We start from the raw sequence: 19,308 nt of genomic DNA, 5'->3' as shown, positions 1-19,308 counted from the left end.
GGCGCCCCCACCCTCGTGAGCAGGGTGTGGGCCCCTTGGCCTTCATCTTTAGCGACGATTTTTCTTTATTTCTTTTAAGGTATTCTGTGGAGTTTCATGACTTTTGGAGTTGCACAGAATATGCCTTCAATATTTGCTCCTTTTCCAGCCCATAATTCCAGCTGCCGGCATTCTCCCTCTTCATGTAAACCTTGTAAAATAAGAGAGAATAGCCATAAGTATTGTGACATAACGTGAAATAACAACCCATAATGCAATAAATATTGACATAAAAGCATGATGCAAAATGGACGTATCAACCGGCAAGTCACTTTACTCGTTCCATAATGCATGATCCCGTGACTAACTACTTAGTCACATTGAGCTCATTATGATGATGCATTACCGAGTGGGCCCAGAGATACCTCTCCGTCACACGGAGTGACAAATCCCAGTCTCGATTCGTGCCAACCCAACAAACACTTTCGGAGATACCCGTAGTGCACCTTTATAGCCACCCAGTTACGTTGTGACGTTTGGCACACCCAAAGCATTCCTACGGTATCCGGGAGTTGCACAATCTCATGGTCTAAGGAAATGATACTTGACATTAGAAAAGCTTTTAGCAAACGAACTACACGATCTTGTGCTATGCTTAGGATTGGGTCTTGTCCATCACATCATTCTCCTAATGATGTGATCTTGTTATCAGTGACATCCAATGTCCATGGTCAGGAAACCATAACCATCTATTGATCAACAAGCTAGTCAACTAGAGGCTCACTAGGGACATGTTGTGGTCTATGTATTCGCACATGTATTACGGTTTCCAGTTAATACAATTATAGCATGAACAATAGAAAATTATCATGAACAAGGAAATATAATAATAACCATTTTATTATTGCCTCTAGGGCATATTTCCAACAGTCTCCCACTTGCACTAGAGTCAATAATCTAGTTCACATCACTATGTGATCGTTATGAATCCAACACCCATGGGGTTTGATCATATCTTGATTGTGAGAGAGGTTATTAGTCAGTGGGTCTGAACCTTTCAGATCCATGTGTGCTTCACAAATCTCTACGTCATCTTGTAGATGCAGCTACCATGCACTATTTGGAACTATTCCAAATAACTGTTCTACTATATGAATCTGGTTTACTATTCAGAGTCATCCAGATTAGTGTCAAAGTTTTCATCGACGTAACCCTTTACGACGAACTATTTTACCACCTCCATAATCGAGAAAAATTCCTTAGTCCACTAGTCACTAAGGATAACTTTGACCACTGTCCTGTGATCCATTTCTGGATCACTCTTGTACCCCTTGACTGACTCATGGCAAGGCGCACTTCAGGTGCAGTACACAACATAGCATACTGTAGAGCCTACGTCTAATGCATAGGGGACGACCTTCGTCCTTTCTCTCTCTTCAGCCGTGGTTAGGTCTTGAGTCTTACTCAATACTCACACCTTATAACACAGCCAAGAACTCCTTCTTTGCTGATCTATTTTGAACTCCTTCAAAATCTTGTCACGGTGCGTATTCATTTTAAAGTACTATCAAGTTATTTTTGATCTATCCTTATAGATCTTGATGCTCAATGTTCAAGTATCTTAATCCAGGTTTTCCATTGAAAAACACTTTTCAAATTACCCTATATGCTTTCCAGAAATTCTACATCATTTCTGATCAACAATATGTCAACAACATATACTCATCAGAAATGCTATAGTGCTCCCACTCACTTCTTTGGAAATACAAGTTTCCAATAAACTTCGTATAAACCCAAAATCTTTGATCATCTCATCAAAGCATATATTCCAACTCCGAGATGCTTACTCCAGTCCTTAGAAGGATTGCTGGAGCTTTGCATACTTGTTAGCATCTTTTCGGATTGACAAAACCTTCTGGTTGTATCACATACAACCTTTCCTCAAGAAAATCGTTGAGGAAACAATGTTTTGACATCCTATCTGCAAGATTTCATAAATAATGCAGGAACTGCTAATATAATTTCAACAGACTCTTAGCATTGCTACAAGTGAGAAAGTCTCATCATAGTCAACTCCTTGAACTTGTCGGAAAACATATTAATGACAAGTCGAGCTTTCTTAATGGTGATACTTACCATCATTGTCTGTCTTCCTTTTAAAATCCATCTGTACCCAACAGCCTTACGACCATCAAGTAGTTCTTCCAAAGTCTATACTTTGGTTTCATACATGGATCCTCTCTCGGATTTTATGGCCTCGAGCCATTCGTCGGAATCCGGGCCCACCATCGCTTCTCCATAGCTCGTAGGTTCATTGTTGTCTAGCAACATGACCTTCAAGACAGGATTACCGCACCACTCTGAAGCAGTACGCGTCCTTGTCGACCAACGAGGTTTGGTAGTGACTTGATCCGAAGTTTCATGATCACTATCATCACCTTCCACTTCAACTGGTGTAGGCGCCACAAGAACAACTTCCTGTGCCCTGCTACACACTAGTTGAAGTGACGGTTCAATAACCTCATCAAGTCTCCACCATCCTCCCAGTAAATTCTTTCAAGAGAAACTTTTCCTCGAGAAAGGACCCGATTCTAGAAACAATCCCTTTTGCTTCCGGATCTGAGATAGGAGGTATACCCAACTATTTTTGGGTGTCCTATGAAGATGCATTTATCCGCTTCGGGTTCGAGCTTATCAGCCTAAAACTTTTTCACATAAGCGTCGCAGCCCCAAACTTTATAAGAAATGACAGCTTAGGTTTCTCTAAACCATAGTTCATACGGTGTCATCTTAATGGGATTGTGTGGTGCCCTATGAAAGTGAATGCGGTTGTGTCTAATGCCTAACCCATAAACGATAGTGTTAATTCGATAAGAGACATCATGGTATGCACCATATCCAATAGGGTGCAGTTACGATGTTCGGACACACCATCACACTATGGTGTTCCAGGCGGTATTAGTTGTGAAACAATTTCCACAATGTCGTAATTGTGTGCCAAACTCGTAAGTCAGATATTTATCTCTATGATCATATCATAGACATTTTATCCTCTTGTCACGACGATCTTCAACTTCACTCTGAAATTACTTGAACCTTTCAATAATTCAGATTTGTGTTTCATCAAGTAAATATACTAAGAATCTACTCAAATCATCTGTGAAGTAAGAGCATAACGATATTCACTGCGTGCCTCAGCACTCATTGGATTGCACACATCAAATGTATTACTTCCAACAAGTTGCTCTCTTGTTCCATCTCACTGAAAACGAGGCCTTTCAGTCATCTTGCCCATGTGGTATGATTTGCATGTCTCAAGTGATTCAAAAACAAGTGAGTCCAAACGATCCATCTGCATGGAGTTTCTTCATGCGTATATACCAATAGACGTGGTTCGCATGTCTCAATCTTTTCAAAAATGAGTGAGCCAAAAGATCCATCAATATGGAGCTTCTTCATGCGTTTATACCAATATGACTTAAGTGGCAGTGCCACAAGTATGTGGTACTATCATTACTATCTTATATCTTTTGGCACGAACATGTGTATCACTACGATTGAGATTCAATAAACCGTTCATTTTAGGTGCAAGACCGTTGAAGGTATTATTCAAATAAACAAAGTAACCATTATTCTCCTTAAATGAATAACCGTATTGCGATAAACATAATCCAATCATGTTTATGCTCAACGCAAACACCAAATAACAATTATTTAGGTTTAACACCAATCTCAATGGTAGAGGGAGTAGGCGATGCTTGATCACATCGACCTTGGAAACACTTCCAACACACATCGTCATCTCACCTTTAGCTAGTCTCCGTTTATTCCATAGCTCTTTTATTTCGAGTTACTAACACTTAGTAACCGAACCGGTATCTTAATACCCTGGTGCTACTAGGAGTACTAGTAAAGTACACATTTAATACAATGTATATCCAATATACTTCTGTCAACCTTGCCAGCCTTCTCATCTACCAAGTATCTAGGGTAGTTCTGCTTCAGTAACCGTTCCCTCATTACAGAAGCACTTAGTCTCGGGTTTGGGTTCAACCCTGGGTTTCTTCACTAGAGCAGCAACTGATTTGTCGTCTCATGAAGTATCCCTTCTTGCCCTTGCCCTTCTTGAAACTAGTGGTTTTACTAACCATCAACAATTGATGCTCCTACTCGATTTCTACTTTCGCGGTGTCAAACATTGTGAATTGCTCAAGGATCATCATGTCTATCCCTGATATGTTATAGTTCATCACGAAGCTCTAATAGCTTGGTGGCAGTGACTATGGAGAACCATCACTATCTCATCTGGAAGATTAACTCCCACTTGATTCAAGTGATTGTAGTACTCAGACAATCTGAGCACATGCTCAATGATTGAGCTTTTCTCCCTTAGTTTGCAGGTTAAGAAACTTGTCGGAGGTCTCATACTTCTTGACGTGGGCACGAGCCTGAAATCCTAATTTCATCTCTTGGAACATCTCCTATGTTCTGCGATTTTCAAAAAATCTCTTCGCTACCTCAATTCTAAACCGTTTAACATTACGCACTGAACTATCACGTAGTCATCAAAACGTGTATGTCAGATGTTCGCAACATCCACAAACGACGCTCGAGGTTCAGCACACCGAGCGGTGCATTAAGGACATAAGCCTTCTGTGCAGCAATGAGGACAATCCTTAGTATACGGACCCAGTCCGCATAATTGCTACTATCAACTTTCAACTAAAATTTTCTCTAGGAACATATCTTAAACAGTAGAACTAAAGCGCAAGCTACGACATAATTTGCAAAGTCCTTTTGACTATGTTCATGATAATTAAGTTCATCTAATGAACTCCCACTCAGATAGACATCCCTCTAGTCATCTAAGTGATACATGATCCGAGTCAACTAGGCCGTGTCCGATCATCACGTGAGACGGACTAGTCATCATTGGTGAACATCTCCATGTTGATCGTATCTACTATACGACTCATGTTCGACCTTTCGGTCTCTTGTGTTCCGAGGCCATGTCTGTACATGCTAGGCTCATCAAGTCAACCTAAGTGTTTTGCGTGTGTAAGTCTGGCTTACACCCGTTGTATGTGAACATTAGAATCTATCACACCCGATCATCACGTGGTGCTTCGAAACAACGAACTTTCGCAATGGTGCACAGTTAGGGGGAACACTTTCTTGAAATTTTAATGAGGGATCATCTTATTTATGCTACCGTCGTTCTAAGCAAATAAGATGTAAACATGACAAACATCACATGCAAATCATAAAGTGACATGATATGGCCAATATCATCTTGCTCCTTTGATCTCCATCTTGAGGCACGACATGATCACCTTCGTCACCGATATGACATCATGATCTCCATCATCATGATCTCCATCATCGTGTCTTCATGAAGTTGTCTCGCCAACTATTACTTCTACTACTATGGCTAACGGTTTAGCAATAAAGTAAAGTAATTACATGGCGTTTTCAATGACACGCAGGTCATACAATAAATTAAGACAACTCCTATGGCTCCTGCCGGTTGTCATACTCATCGACATGCAAGTCGTGATTCCTATTACAAGAACATGATCAATCTCATACATCACATATATCATTCATTACATTCTTTTGCCATATCACATCACATAGCATACCCTGCAAAAACAAGTTAGACGTCCTCTAATTGTTGTTGCATGTTTTACGTGGCTGCTATGGGTTTCTAGCAAGAACGTTTCTTACCTACGCAAAAGCCACAACGGTGATATGCCAATTGCTATTTACCCTTCATAAGGACCCTTTTCATCGAATCCGATCCGACTAAAGTGGGAGAGACTGGCACCCGCTAGCCACCTTTATGCAACAAGTGCATGTCAGTCGGTGGAACCTGTCTCACGTAAGCGTACGTGTAAGGTCGGTCCGGGCCGCTTCATCCCACGATGCCGCCGAATCAAGATAGGACTAGTAACGGTAAGCAAATTGAACAAACCAACGCCCACAACTACTTGTGTTCTACTCATGCATAGAATCTACGCAATAGACCTAGCTCTGATCCCACTGTTGGGGAACGTAGCAGAAATTCAAAATTTTCTACGCAACACCAAGATCAATCTATGGAGTAACTAGCAACGAGAGAGAGAGGAGTGCATCTTCATACCCTTGAAGATCGCGATGTGGAAGCGTTGCAAGAACGCGGTCGGTGGAGTCGTTCACTAAGAGATTTAGATCGCAGACGAATCCGATCTAAGCACCGAACAACGGTGCCTCCGCGTTCAACACACGTACAGCCCGGGGACGTCTCCTCCTTCCTGATCCAGCAAGGGGAGAGGAGAAGTTGAGGGAGAGCTCCGGCATCACGACGGCGTGGGTGGTGGAGCTTGCAGTTCTCTGGCAGAGCTTCGCCAAGCACTACTACAACGGAGGAGGTGTTGGGGAGGGAGAGGGCTGCGCCAGGGGAAGGGTGAAGCTCCCATGCGCCTCCCCACTATATATAGGGGTGGAGGGGGCTGGTTTCTTGCCCTCCAAGTCCATTGAGGCATTGGCAAAGGTGGGAGGAAAGAAATCCCATCATTTCCTTCCCCACCGATTTTTATCCCTCTTTTTAGGGATCTTGATCTTATCCCTTTGGGATATGATCTTATTCCTTCTAAGGGGGATCTTGGTGCGCCTTGACCAGGGGTGTGGGGCCTTGCCCCAACTACCCACGTTCATGTGGGTTCCCCCATGCAGTTGGGCCCCACTCCGGAACCTTCTAGAACCTTCCCGGTACAATACCGAAAAATCGCCCCCACTACCCACGTTCATGTGGGCCCCCCATGCAGTTGGGCCCCACTCCAGAACCTTCTAGAACCTTCCCGGTACAATACCGAAAAATCCCGAACATTTTCCGGTGGCCAAAATAGGACTTCCCATATATAAATATTTACCTCTGGACCATTTCGGAACTCCTCGTGATGTCTAGGATCTCATCCGGGACTCCGAACAACATTCGGTAACTGCACACTAATTCCCATAACAACTCTAGCGTCACTGAACCTTAAGTGTGTAGACCCTACAGGTTCGGGAATCATGCAGACATGACCGAGACAGCTCTCTGGCCAATAACCAACATCGGGATCTGGATACCCATGTTGGCTCCCACATGTTCCACGATGATCTCATCGGATGAACCACGATGTCAAGGATTCAAGCAATCCCGTATACAATTCCCTTTGTCAATCGGTACGTTACTTGCCCGAGATTCGATCGTCGGTATCCCAATACCTCGTTCAATCTCGTTACCGACAAGTCACTTTACTCGTTCCGTAATGCATGATCCCGTGACTAACTACTTAGTCACATTGAGCTCATTATGATGATGCATTACCGAGTGGGCCCAGAGATACCTCTCCGCCACACGGAGTGACAAATTCCAGTCTCGATTCGTGCCAACCCAACAGACACTTTCGGAGATACCCGTAGTGCACCTTTATAGCCACCCAGTTACGTTGTGACGTTTGGCACACCCAAAGCATTCCTACGGTATCCGGGAGTTGCATAATCTCATGGTCTAAGGAAATGATACTTGACATTAGAAAAGCTTTTAGCAAACGAACTACACGATCTTGTGCTATGCTTAGGATTGTGTCTTGTCCATCACATCATTCTCCTAATGATGTGATCTCATTATCAATGACATCCAATATCCATGGTCAGGAAACCATAACCATCTATTGATCAACGAGCTAGTCAACTAGAGGCTCACTAGGGACATGTTGTGGTCTATGTATTCACACATGTATTACGGTTTCCAGTTAATACAATTATAGCATGAACAATAGAAAATTATCATGAACAAGGAAATATAATAATAACCATTTTAGTATTGTCTCTAGGGCATATTTCCAACAAATCACCAGCATCGCACATAATTTCAAAAGGTAAATTCCAATCAGGTGGCTGAATAATAGGTGCAGTGATCAAAGCTTTCTTAAGTGTTTCAAATGCTTCTACACAATCATCATCAAAGACAAAACGAATATCTTTTTGCAATAAATTAGTCAGAGGCCTAGAGATTTTAGAAAAGTCCTTAACGAACCTCCTATAAAAACCGGCATGACCAAGGAAACTTCTTATACCTTTTATGTCCTTGGGACATGGCATCTTTTCAATAGCATCAACTTTAGCTTTATCAACTTCGACACCTCTCTCGGAGATCTTGTGCCCGAAGACAATGCCTTCATTAACCATAAAGTGACACTTTTCCCAATTCAAGACGAGACTAGTGTCTTCGCATCTCTGCAAAACTCGATCAAGGTTGCTCAAACAATCATCAAAAGAGGATCCATAAACGGAAAAGTCATCCATGAATACCTCACAAATCATTTCACAAAAATCAGAGAATATAGCCATCATGCATCTTTGAAAGGTAGCAGGTGCATTACATAAACCAAAAGGCATACGTCTATAAGCAAAAGTACCAAAAGGGCAAGTAAAAGTAGTTTTAGATTGATCCTTCACTGACACGGGTATTTGAGAGAAACCAGAATAACCATCTAAAAAGCAGAAATGTGTGTGTTTGGATAGTCTTTCTAGCATTTAATCAATAAAAGGTAAAGGATAATGATCTTTCTTAGTAGCTTTATTTAACTTACGGAAATCAATTACCATCCTATAACCTGTAATAATTCTTTGCGGGATCAATTCATCTTTATCATTAGGAACAACGGTAATACCTCCCTTTTTAGGAACACAGTGGACAGGGCTTACCCATTCACTATCAGCAACGGGATAAATAATACCTGCCTCAAGGAGCTTTAGTATCTCCTTTCTTACCACTTCTTTCATCTTGGGATTTAGTCGTCTTTGAGGATCTCTAAGTTGTTTGGCATCTTTCTCCACTGTAATTTTGTGTTGACATAACGTGGGACTAATGCCCTTAAGATCATCCAGAGTATATCCAATAGCTGCTCGGTGCTTCTTCAGAGTTTTCAATAATCTTTCTTCTTCTTTCTCTGAAAGGTTAGCACTAATAATAACATGATATATTTCTTTTTGATCAATATAAGCATACTTAAGATTATCAGGTAATGGTTTGAGTTCAAACACGGGATCACCCTTGGGTGGAGGGGGATCCCCATGAATTTCAACGGGATGGTTATGTTTCAGCATAGGTTCCTGTTTAAGGAACACTTCATCTATTTCCTCCCTTTCCTTCATAAACATATCGTTTTCATGGTCTAGCAAATATTGTTCTAACAGATTAGTTGGAGGAACAGCAATGGAAGCAAGACCAATAATTTCATCCTTGCTAGGTGGTTCCCTATCACGAGGTTATCTACTAAACTTGGCAAAATTAAACTCATGAGACATACCATCTATGCCAACGGTGACAATATTCTTTTCACAATTAATCTTAGCACTAGCCGTATTCAAGAAGGGTCTACCAAAAATAATGGGACAAAAATCATCTTGTGGGGAACCAAGAACAAGAAAATCGGCAGGGTATTTAACCTTCCCACACAAAACTTCAACATCTCTAACAACCCCAAAGGGTTTAATGGTATCCCTATTAGCAAGCTTTATAGTAACATCAATGCCTTCTAATTCAATGGGTGCAATGTCATGCATAATTTCTTGATACAAGGTATAAGGTATTGCACTAGCACTAGCACCCATATCACATAAGCCATGATAACAATGATCTCCTATTTTAACAGAAATGACAGGCATGCCTACGACAGGTCTACGTGTCTTAGTATCAGGTCTAGCAATATTGGCAGTCTCACCACAGAAAGAAATAACATGCCCATCTAAATCCTCATCCAAGAGGTCTTTAACCATAGCAATACTAGGTTCAACATTAATTTGCTCAGGAGGTGTATAAGTCCTAGCATTACTCTTACGAACAACAGTCGAAGCTTTAGCATGATCCTTTGTCCTAACAGGAAAAGGAGGTTTTTCAACATAAGTAGTAGGAACAATAGGATCACTATAGGTAATAGTCTTTTCTTCGACTGTAATAGGTGCAACTAATTTCACTTCAACAGGAGGATTATATATAAACCACTTCTCTTTAGGGAGATCAACATGAGTAGCAAAAGATTCACAGAAAGAAGCTACTATCTTAGAGTCAAGTCCATACTTAGAGCTAAATCCATGGAAAGCATCGGTATCCATAAAAGATTTAACACAATCGAACTTAGGTGTCATACCTGACTCCTTACCATCGTCGGAACCCCAATCTTCAAAGTTGCGTTTAATTCTTTCCAATAAGTCCCATTTGAAATCAATAGTCTTCAGCATATAAGAACCAGCACAGGAAGTATCGAGCATGTTGCGATTATCAAGAGAAAAGCCGAGCATAAAAATTCTGAATAATCATTTCCCGAGAGAGCTCATGATTGGGGCATGAATATAACATTGACTTAAGCCTCCCCCAAGCTTGAGCGATGCTTTCTCCTTCGCGAGGCCAGAAATTATATATGTAATTACGATCACGATGAACAAGATGCATAGGATAGAACTTCTGGTGAAATTCCAACTTCAATCGCTTATAATTCCAAGATCTCGTATCATCACATAGCCTATACCATGTCAATGCATCTCCCTTAAAAGATAAAGGGAAGACCTTCCTTTTGACAACATCATCGGGAATACCTGCAAGCTTAAATAATCCATAAACTTCATCCACAAAGATAAGGTGTAAATCGGGATGCAATGTTCCATCTCCTGCAAATGGATTAGCTAGCAGTTTCTCTATCATACCCGAAGGAATCTCAAAGTGAATATTTTCATAAAGTTCAGTAGGTTGAGGAGCAACTCTTTGCTCTTTTGGTTGGGGTGAAGATACCCCAAACAAGCCCCTCAAAGGATTAGTTTCCATAGAGACAAGTAACAAAAAATTTCAGCACACTATATAAATGTTTCCTTACCAAGTTCCACTCACCAAAAGCGCTACACTCCCTGGCAACGGCGCCAGAAAAGAGTCTTGATGACCCACAAGTGTAGGGGATCAATCATAGTCCTTTCGATAAGTAAGAGTGTCGAACCCAACGAGGAGCAGAAGGAAATGATAAGCGGTTTTCAGTAAGGTTTTCTCTGCAAGCACTGAAATTGTAGGTGATAGATAGTTTTGTGATAAGATAAATAGTAACGAGTAACAAGTAAATAAAGTAAATAAAGTGCAGCAAGGTGGCCCAATCCTGTATGTAGCAAAGGATAAGCCTTGACAATTTCTAATAATGAGAAAGGAGCTCCCGAGGACACATTGGGAACTATCGTCAAGCTAGTTTTCATCACGTTCATATGATTCGCGTTCGGTACTTTGATAATTTGATATGTGGGTGGACCGGTACTTGGGTACTGCCCTAACTTGGACAAGCATCCCACTTATGATTAACCCCTATTGCAAGCGTCCGCAACTACAAAAGAAGTATTAAGGTAAACCTAACCAAAACATTAAACATATGGATCCATATCAGCCCCTAACGAAGCAACACATAAACTAGGGTTTAAGCTTCTGTCACTAGCAACCCATCATCTACTTATTACTTCTCCATGCTCCTCTAGGCCCAAATAATGGTGAAGTGTCAAGTAGTCGACGTTCACATAAAACCACTAGAGGAAAAGACAGCATACATCTCATCAAAATATCGAACGAATACCAAATTCACATGACTACTAATAGCAAGACTTCACCCATGTCCTCAAAAACAAACGTAACTACTCACAAAGCATATTCATATTCATAATCAGAGGAGTAATAATATGCATAAAGGATCTGAACATATGATCTTCCACCAAGTAAACCAATTAGCATCAACTACAAGAAGTAATCAACACTATTAGCAACCCACATGTACCAATTTGTGGTTTTGATACAAGATTGGATACAAGAGATGAACTAGGGTTTTGAGAGGAGATGGTGCTGGTGAAGATGTTGATGGAGATTGACCCCCTCCCGATGAGAGGATCGTTGGTGATGACATTGGTGATGATTTCCCCCTCCCGGAGGGAAGTGTCCCCGGCAGAACAGCTCCGCCAGAGCCTAGATTGGTTCCGCCAAGGTTCCGCCTCGTGGCAGCGGAGTTTCGTCCCGTAAGCTTGCCCATGATTTTTTCCAGGGTGAAAGCGATGATATAGCAGAAGATGGACACCGGAGGCCCACCAGGGGGGCCAGGAGATAGGGGGGCGTGCCCTATAGGGGGGTACCCCCTGTCTCCTAGATAGGGTGTGGGCCCCCTGGTGTATTTCTTTCACTCTAAAATTCTTATTAAATCCAAAAAGTTGTTTTGTGGAGTTTTAGGACTTTTGGAGTTGTGCAGAATAGGTTTCCAACGTTTGCTCGTTTTCCAGCCAGAATTCCAGCTGTCGGCATTCCCCTCTTCATGATAAACCTTGTAAAATAAGAGAGAATAGCCATAAGTATTGAGATATAATGTGTAATAACAGCCCATAATGCAATAAATATTGATATAAAAGCATGATGCAAAATGGATGTATCAGAGGTGGAGGTGGGAGACAGGGTTAGGGTTAGGGTGGGGGCGGGGGCGCTAGCGTCGTTAGGTCAAATGTTGTTTGCGGTCCACTAGCTGACGGCAAAGTATCTTTGTCGTCCGCTGGCTGACAGCGGAAGTTACTTTGCTGTCCGCTACCGGACGACAAAGAACTGGCTGATGGCGAAGGTGTAGTTTGCCGTCAGCCAGTTCTTTGTCGTCCGCTTTCCGTGAGCGGACGGCAAAGACCTTCTTTGTCGTCCGCTAGCCGACGACAAATTCTCTGATTCTAGTAGTGCAATGCTTTATGTGGTTTGGGTGCTAGTGTTTCCACAATACCAATATCTCTATGTGATGTGCTAGGTTTTACCAATATGGATTAATGTTATCTTAATTTGCACTTAGCGGATTCTACTATTAAGAAACCTTTGGGTAGAATAAATGATGTTCTTATTCTTGCAAATAGGAATTATGTACCCATTGATTTCATTGTGCTTGATATTGAATGCAATATGTCTTGCCCAGTAATACTTGGTAGACCATTTTTACAAACCATAGGTGCTATTATTGATATGAAAGAAGGGAATATAAAATTTCAGTTTCCGTTAAAGAAGAGTATGGAACAATTTCCTAGAAAAATAATTAAGCAACCTTATGAATCTATTATGAGTGCAACCTATGGAGTTAATTTGAAAGATGACAACACTTGAAACTATGCATTATACCTAGCTAGGGGCGTAAAACGATAGCCTTAGTTGGGAGGCAACCCAATAGTTATCTTAATTTTCTTGTTTATTTTTCCGTTTTCTTGTGTGCACACAATTATGCTACTGTTATAGTCATGTTTTTGTGTTTTAATTAGCATTTGTGCCAAGTAAATCCTTTGGGATGATTTGGATGATAGTTGCTTTGATTCTGTGCAAAAACAGAAACTTTTGCGTCCAGTAGCAGAATTGTTAAAATTTGCTGGAGCGTAATAAAATTCTGATTTTTACACATAATTGATATACAAATTTTCCATGTGTTTCCTAATTGTTTAGAATTTTTGGAGTTAAGGAAGTATGGTCATTGTTCAAATTTCTATAGTCTGTTCTGTTTTTGACAGATTCTATTTTTGTTGCGTTGTTCACTTGTTTTCATGAATCTATGGATTGTATCGGGGGATATAAGTCACAGTGAAGTTATAATATAGTAGGCATAATGAAATAATGAAATATGAATGGGTTTGCAACAATACCTAAAGTAGTGATTTGCTTTAGTATACTAACAGATCTCGCGAATGTTTTGTTGAGTTCTGTGTGCTGAAGTTTTGAGTGAGATCACGATGGATGAACGAATAAGGAGTGGCAAGAGCCTAAACTTGGGAATTCTTGAGGCACCTCCGAGGTAGTATTCAAGGACTCCCAAGCATCTAAGCTTGAGGATGCCCCGGAAGGCATCCCCTCTTTCTTCTACCGACCATCGGTAATATTACCTGGAGTTATATTTTTATTCATCACATGATATAAGTTTTGCTTGGAGCGTCATGTATTATATGAGTATTTGCTTTGTTTTGTTTTTATTTTGTCACAATCATCTTTGTTGGACACACCTATTTGAGAGGGACACACATTTTTCATGATTTGTTAGAATACTATATGTGCTCCACTTATATCTTTTGAGCTAGGCAGTTGTCTAGTGCTTCACTTATATATATTTTAAAGAAATAGATGAATTCTCATGCTTTACTTATATCTTTTTGAGAGTTGATAATAGTAATGGTAATCTGCACAAGATATGAATTTGGTCCCAATGTGATGAATATTCAAGAAGGATATAATAAGAACTTTAACGTAGATCATTGGATATGATAAGTTTGATTCCTTGCGATAGTTTTGCGATATGTAGACGATAATATGTGAGTTATGCTAGTGAGTAAGTGTGATCTAGTAAGAATATTGTTGTAAAGGTTTGTGATTCCTTCTGCATGCACATAAAGTCAATAGTTATGTAACAAAGTTACATCCTACTTATGATGCATTATTAAGTGTTAGCTATTCTCAATGCATATTTATGACCGTTTTTGTTTGGTTGCTTCTCAATCTATTTGCTAGCCTTCATTTGTACTAAGCGGGAATTCTGCTTGTGCATCCAATTCCTTAAACCCAAAGTTGTGCCAAATGAGTCCACTGTATCTACCTATATGCGGTATTTACATGTCGTTCCAAGTAAATTTGCATGTGCCAACTCTAATCATTCAACAAAAATCCATTTTCTATGCCCGTACTGCTCATGAAGCGATAGGGGGTGGTCAATATCTTTCATGCTAGATGGGTATTCTCAATATGAGTGTTTATTCACTTGGCATTGCATGAGAAAATGGCCGATAATAGGGATGTCCAGCCCTAAAATGATAATAATAATAATAATAATAAATTCCTTGGAAAGTTGAAAGTTTGGAAGGTACTCGTGGATACGCTAGGCATGGATTGTGAAAGAATGGTGAAAAGGAAATAAACTTTAATTCTATTTGGGAACCGCCTATAATGTGTCTAGCATGGGAGGTATTGAAAATTTTCGGTCGTGACATTGACTGGAAAAGCATGCCTCTCTCAAAAATAATTTTATCTCTGTTTTAAACTTTGAGCTCTAGCTCCTCTGCAAATCTCAGCTTCCATCTGCGAAGGGCCTATCTATTTTACTTTTATGCATTTTTATTTTTATTTTGAGTCTCCATCTTCTCTTATAAAGCACCAACTTGAGAGCACTATTGCCATACTTGTGCATTGCACTGGTACAACGAGGTGCTATACAAACGGTTTTAACCCCTTTCCGCGACGACACTTGGAACCGTCGCCAAGTGAGTGTGGGCGATAGGGGGGTCCTCACACACGACCCAGAAACCATCGGGGATGGGGAGCCTTGATGCCTACAGTTGTCCCTATATAACCGTTTCCGATATCTCAAATATCCCAAATGCTTCATCCTTGCTACTCGTTTGTGCTCGCATTGCCATCGCAGTCGGAGTTTTGTGGTTTTACCTAAAACCAGATAGATTCCAGGCACATGACTTTTCCAGGCACGTACCAAATTGGCTCTACATTTACGATGCCTAGCAGATCACAAATAGTTCATGATTATAAACTATGTACGATAGGTAGATAATCACACACATTTAGTTTTCCCGCACCGTATGTGATAGTGTCCGATATCACACACGCTTTGCAAACGGCAACTGTGTGCATTGTTACACACGTTTCCTCTCTGTGAACCATGTCGGATTAGGATGTATATCGCACATGCTGTGCATTATTAACCGTGTGCGCTGTAATGACCTACACACCTTAATTTCGCCCTAATTTAATTGCTGCTATTTAAAAGTGTACCTAATTTAAACTCGAAAGTAGGCTATAGCTTTATTCATATCCATCAGGTTCAAACAACCAATGCATTATTCAATCCCCTAAACTTAACGTTGTAAACTTCAATTTTTGGCCATTTCTAGAAACTTAAGTTCAGGCATTTTTTGGCCATTTCTAGTCGATCCCCTAAACTTAACATTGTAAACTTCAATTTGATCAAGTTCAAAGCAGGTTCAATCAAAAGTAGCATGCATTCAAACATAAACACAGATATTTTTGCATAACCGAACATAAAACATAAATTTAAACTAAGCTAAACTACTTTCGGTCGAAGTGGAGGTCGAGCCAATCCTTCCTCGTCAGGTACGGTGTGCCGCGAGCCGGGTTCGGGTCGGTGCCGTTGTCAGGGTCGTTGGGCAAGACACTCCTCCACTCATCGACGTCGATCTCCTCATCCTCACCACCCACCTTGACACCCTCCGCGCCGCTGTCCTCGTTGCCTTCGACCTCGTCATTGGAGGAGAGAGCGATAACCTCGCCACCCTATGAGGGAGTCTTGGATTAGGGGGTCCTCGGGTGTCCGGTCTACTAGATATGAGCCGGACTAATGGGACATGAAGATAAAGTAGAAGACTATCCCTAGTGTCCGGGTGGGACTCCTATGTGCGTGGATGGCAAGATTGGTATCCGGATGTACTATTTCCTTCCCTTGTAAACCGACCTTGTACAACCCTAGGCCCCTCGGGTGTATATATATAAACCAGAGGGTTTAGTTCATAGAGGCTATCAGAATAATTATAGGCTAGACAGCTAGGGTTTAGCCATTACGATCTCGAGGTAGATCAACTCGTGTAACCCTAATACTCATCGAATACAATCAAGCAGGACGTAGGGTTTTACCGCCTTTAAGAGGGCCTGAACCTGGGTAAACATCGTGTCACCATTGTCCCTTGTTACCGTTGATCCTTAGACTCACAGCTTGGGCCCCCTACCCGAGATCTGCCGGTTTTGACACTGACACCCTCCGCACCGCCAAAGATCGCCTGCTCCGCCTCCACGAGCCTCGGGTGCTGCCGGCAGAGCTCTTGCATGTAGGCTTCGTCGGCGACCTTGGCCTCCAGGCACTCCCATGCCTCGTGGTCCTCCCGCACCATAGCCGAGCTCACCACCCCTACCTCCGGCTGAACGAGGTCGACCGGACGTGTGCTAAGGGGAAATTGAGCCTAGCCGCTGCACCGTGGTAGCGGACCTGCCAGTGGTCGTACTCCATGGCCGCGAGCTCGGCCGTGTGGAAGCTACCGAGCCACCGGCGGGTGTGGGTCTCCCGATCTATAATCTCGGCGACCCACGTCCCCCACGGCCGCTGCCGGACCCCAAGGTAGGACCTCATCAGCTGCCGGGTCCGAGGGAGGACGGGGAAGTCCTTGAACCAGTGTAGGGGCGCGGCGGCGGGCAAATTGGGGGACCGATGACAGCGGATCGATAAAGAGCCCGCAGAGGACGAAGGGGACACCTCGGCGGCCACCTCACCGGCGTCGGGTGAAGTGGTCGCGATAAACCTCTTTTTGGCCATTGGCTCCTTGAGCTCCCCGACTCACAGGTAGAGGTTGAGGATGGAGGCGGCAGCGATGACGGCGACCTACCAATGGTTTCGGGTGTGGTGTGTGTCTGTGGGAGCGGAGGTTTTGGGGAGTGTGTGGTGTGTGTGGAGGGGGGGCCAAGGTGGTGTTTGAGGAAATACCGTGGCAACTGAAAATTTTACTAAGTAGGAGTAACAAGGCAGGGCTACTAAAAATTTGGATCAAGGGCGAGCAGATATTTTTCAGATTGCGAGGGATGCAGAGGCGGGAGTAAAATGCCAAGGCTACTGAAAATTTGAATCAAGGGACTGAAGCAGAGCGGGAGTAACAGACATCGCACACGGTCCGCACATACTAATCGCGTGCTATCAAACATTAAAACCTTCCAAGTAGTAGATATTTTTGAGATTACGAGGCAGTAGATATTTTCGAGACCGGGAGGCAAGCCTCGTGGAGCCCAATCTACTATGCTGATGTGAGGGACTATAGGGCACTGGCATGGCACACGGGTAGTCTGATCGAACCACGTCTGTTGCATACCCAATCGCAGACGGTTTCTACATCCAACTCGTGTGCTGTTTATAAATTTGGCAAAAAGAATAACAGGGAGAGGACCAGAACACGAACACACTTGCATGTGGACCAAATATATGTATGAAAAGGGTGGTCTATATATATATGGTCAAACTTCCCCTTCCGCTTCCCGACAAAGGTGGACTGTGTGCCGTCCCACAAATGTGTGCTCGTGGCGCGAGATGGGTGAGACCACATACGAACCACATGCGGGTGGCCCTACTATATGTATGAAAAGGGTGTGGTGTGCGATATTTAACTACTATTCACAACTTTTGATGTGGCATGTGTGCCTCACAAATTTACCGGGCTTCCCCGACCCCATGGAGGTTGCAGGTAGCGCGAAGTAGCCCCCCCACACACACATGTTGGGGGAGGGCATCTCACCAAGACGTACTATAACAAGGACCAAGCAGAATCCAACTTGGTCATACAACCTCTCCCCGCTCATTGTTGGTCAAAGTGATGGACGTCCACACGACCCCACAAAATGGGCTAGCTTGTCGCCGATAACCTCACGAGGGAGTATTGTATGAAGACAAACCCACTCTATGCATGTGGCCCAAGTATGTATATGGAAGTGGTGTGTGTGGTGTTTGAATACCCAATGCACAAATTTGATGTGGCACCATGCTTTGGAACCGTAAAATCCCCCACACCGAGCGAGGGTTCACGACGCGTAGCATGTGCTCAAACTTAATTAGGCTTGGAATGGGTCGACCTACTATACGGTAAGTCGGTACATCAAAGCAACGAAGAAGAATATATCCACCCTGGTAACCTTTCTCGGCATTGGTCGAAATGATGGACGTCCACGCGGGCTGATACGTCCATTTTGCATCATGCTTTTATATCAATATTTATTGCATTATGGGTTGTTATTACACGTTATGTCACAATACTTATGGCTATTGTCTCTTATTTTACAAGGTTTACCATGAAGAGGGAGAATGCCGGCAGCTGGGATTCTGGCTGGAAAAGGAGCAAATATTGGAAACATATTCTACACAGCTCCAAAAATCCTGAAACTCCACGGAAGTCATTTTTGGAATTAATAAGAATTATTGAGTGAAGAAAATACCAGAGGGGGCCCACACCCTGGCCAGGAGGGTGGGGGGCGCCCCCCACACTGGGCGCGCCCCCTGTCTCCTGGGCCCCCTGGTGGCCCTCCGATGCCCATCTTCTGCTATATGAAGGCTTTTACCCTGAAAAAAAAAATCATAAGAAAGCTTACGGGATGAAACTCCAACGCCACGAGGCGGAACCTTGGCGGAACCAATCTAGGGCTCCAGCGGAGCTGTTCTGCCGGGGAAACTTCCCTCCGAGAGGGGAAATCATCACCATCGTCATCACCAACGATCCTCTCATCGGGGG

The sequence above is a fragment of the Triticum dicoccoides genome, chromosome 6B (assembly GCF_002162155.2).
Source record: "Triticum dicoccoides isolate Atlit2015 ecotype Zavitan chromosome 6B, WEW_v2.0, whole genome shotgun sequence".
NCBI classification, from domain to species: Eukaryota; Viridiplantae; Streptophyta; class Magnoliopsida; order Poales; family Poaceae; genus Triticum; species Triticum dicoccoides.
This window is presented reverse-complemented; position numbering follows the sequence as displayed.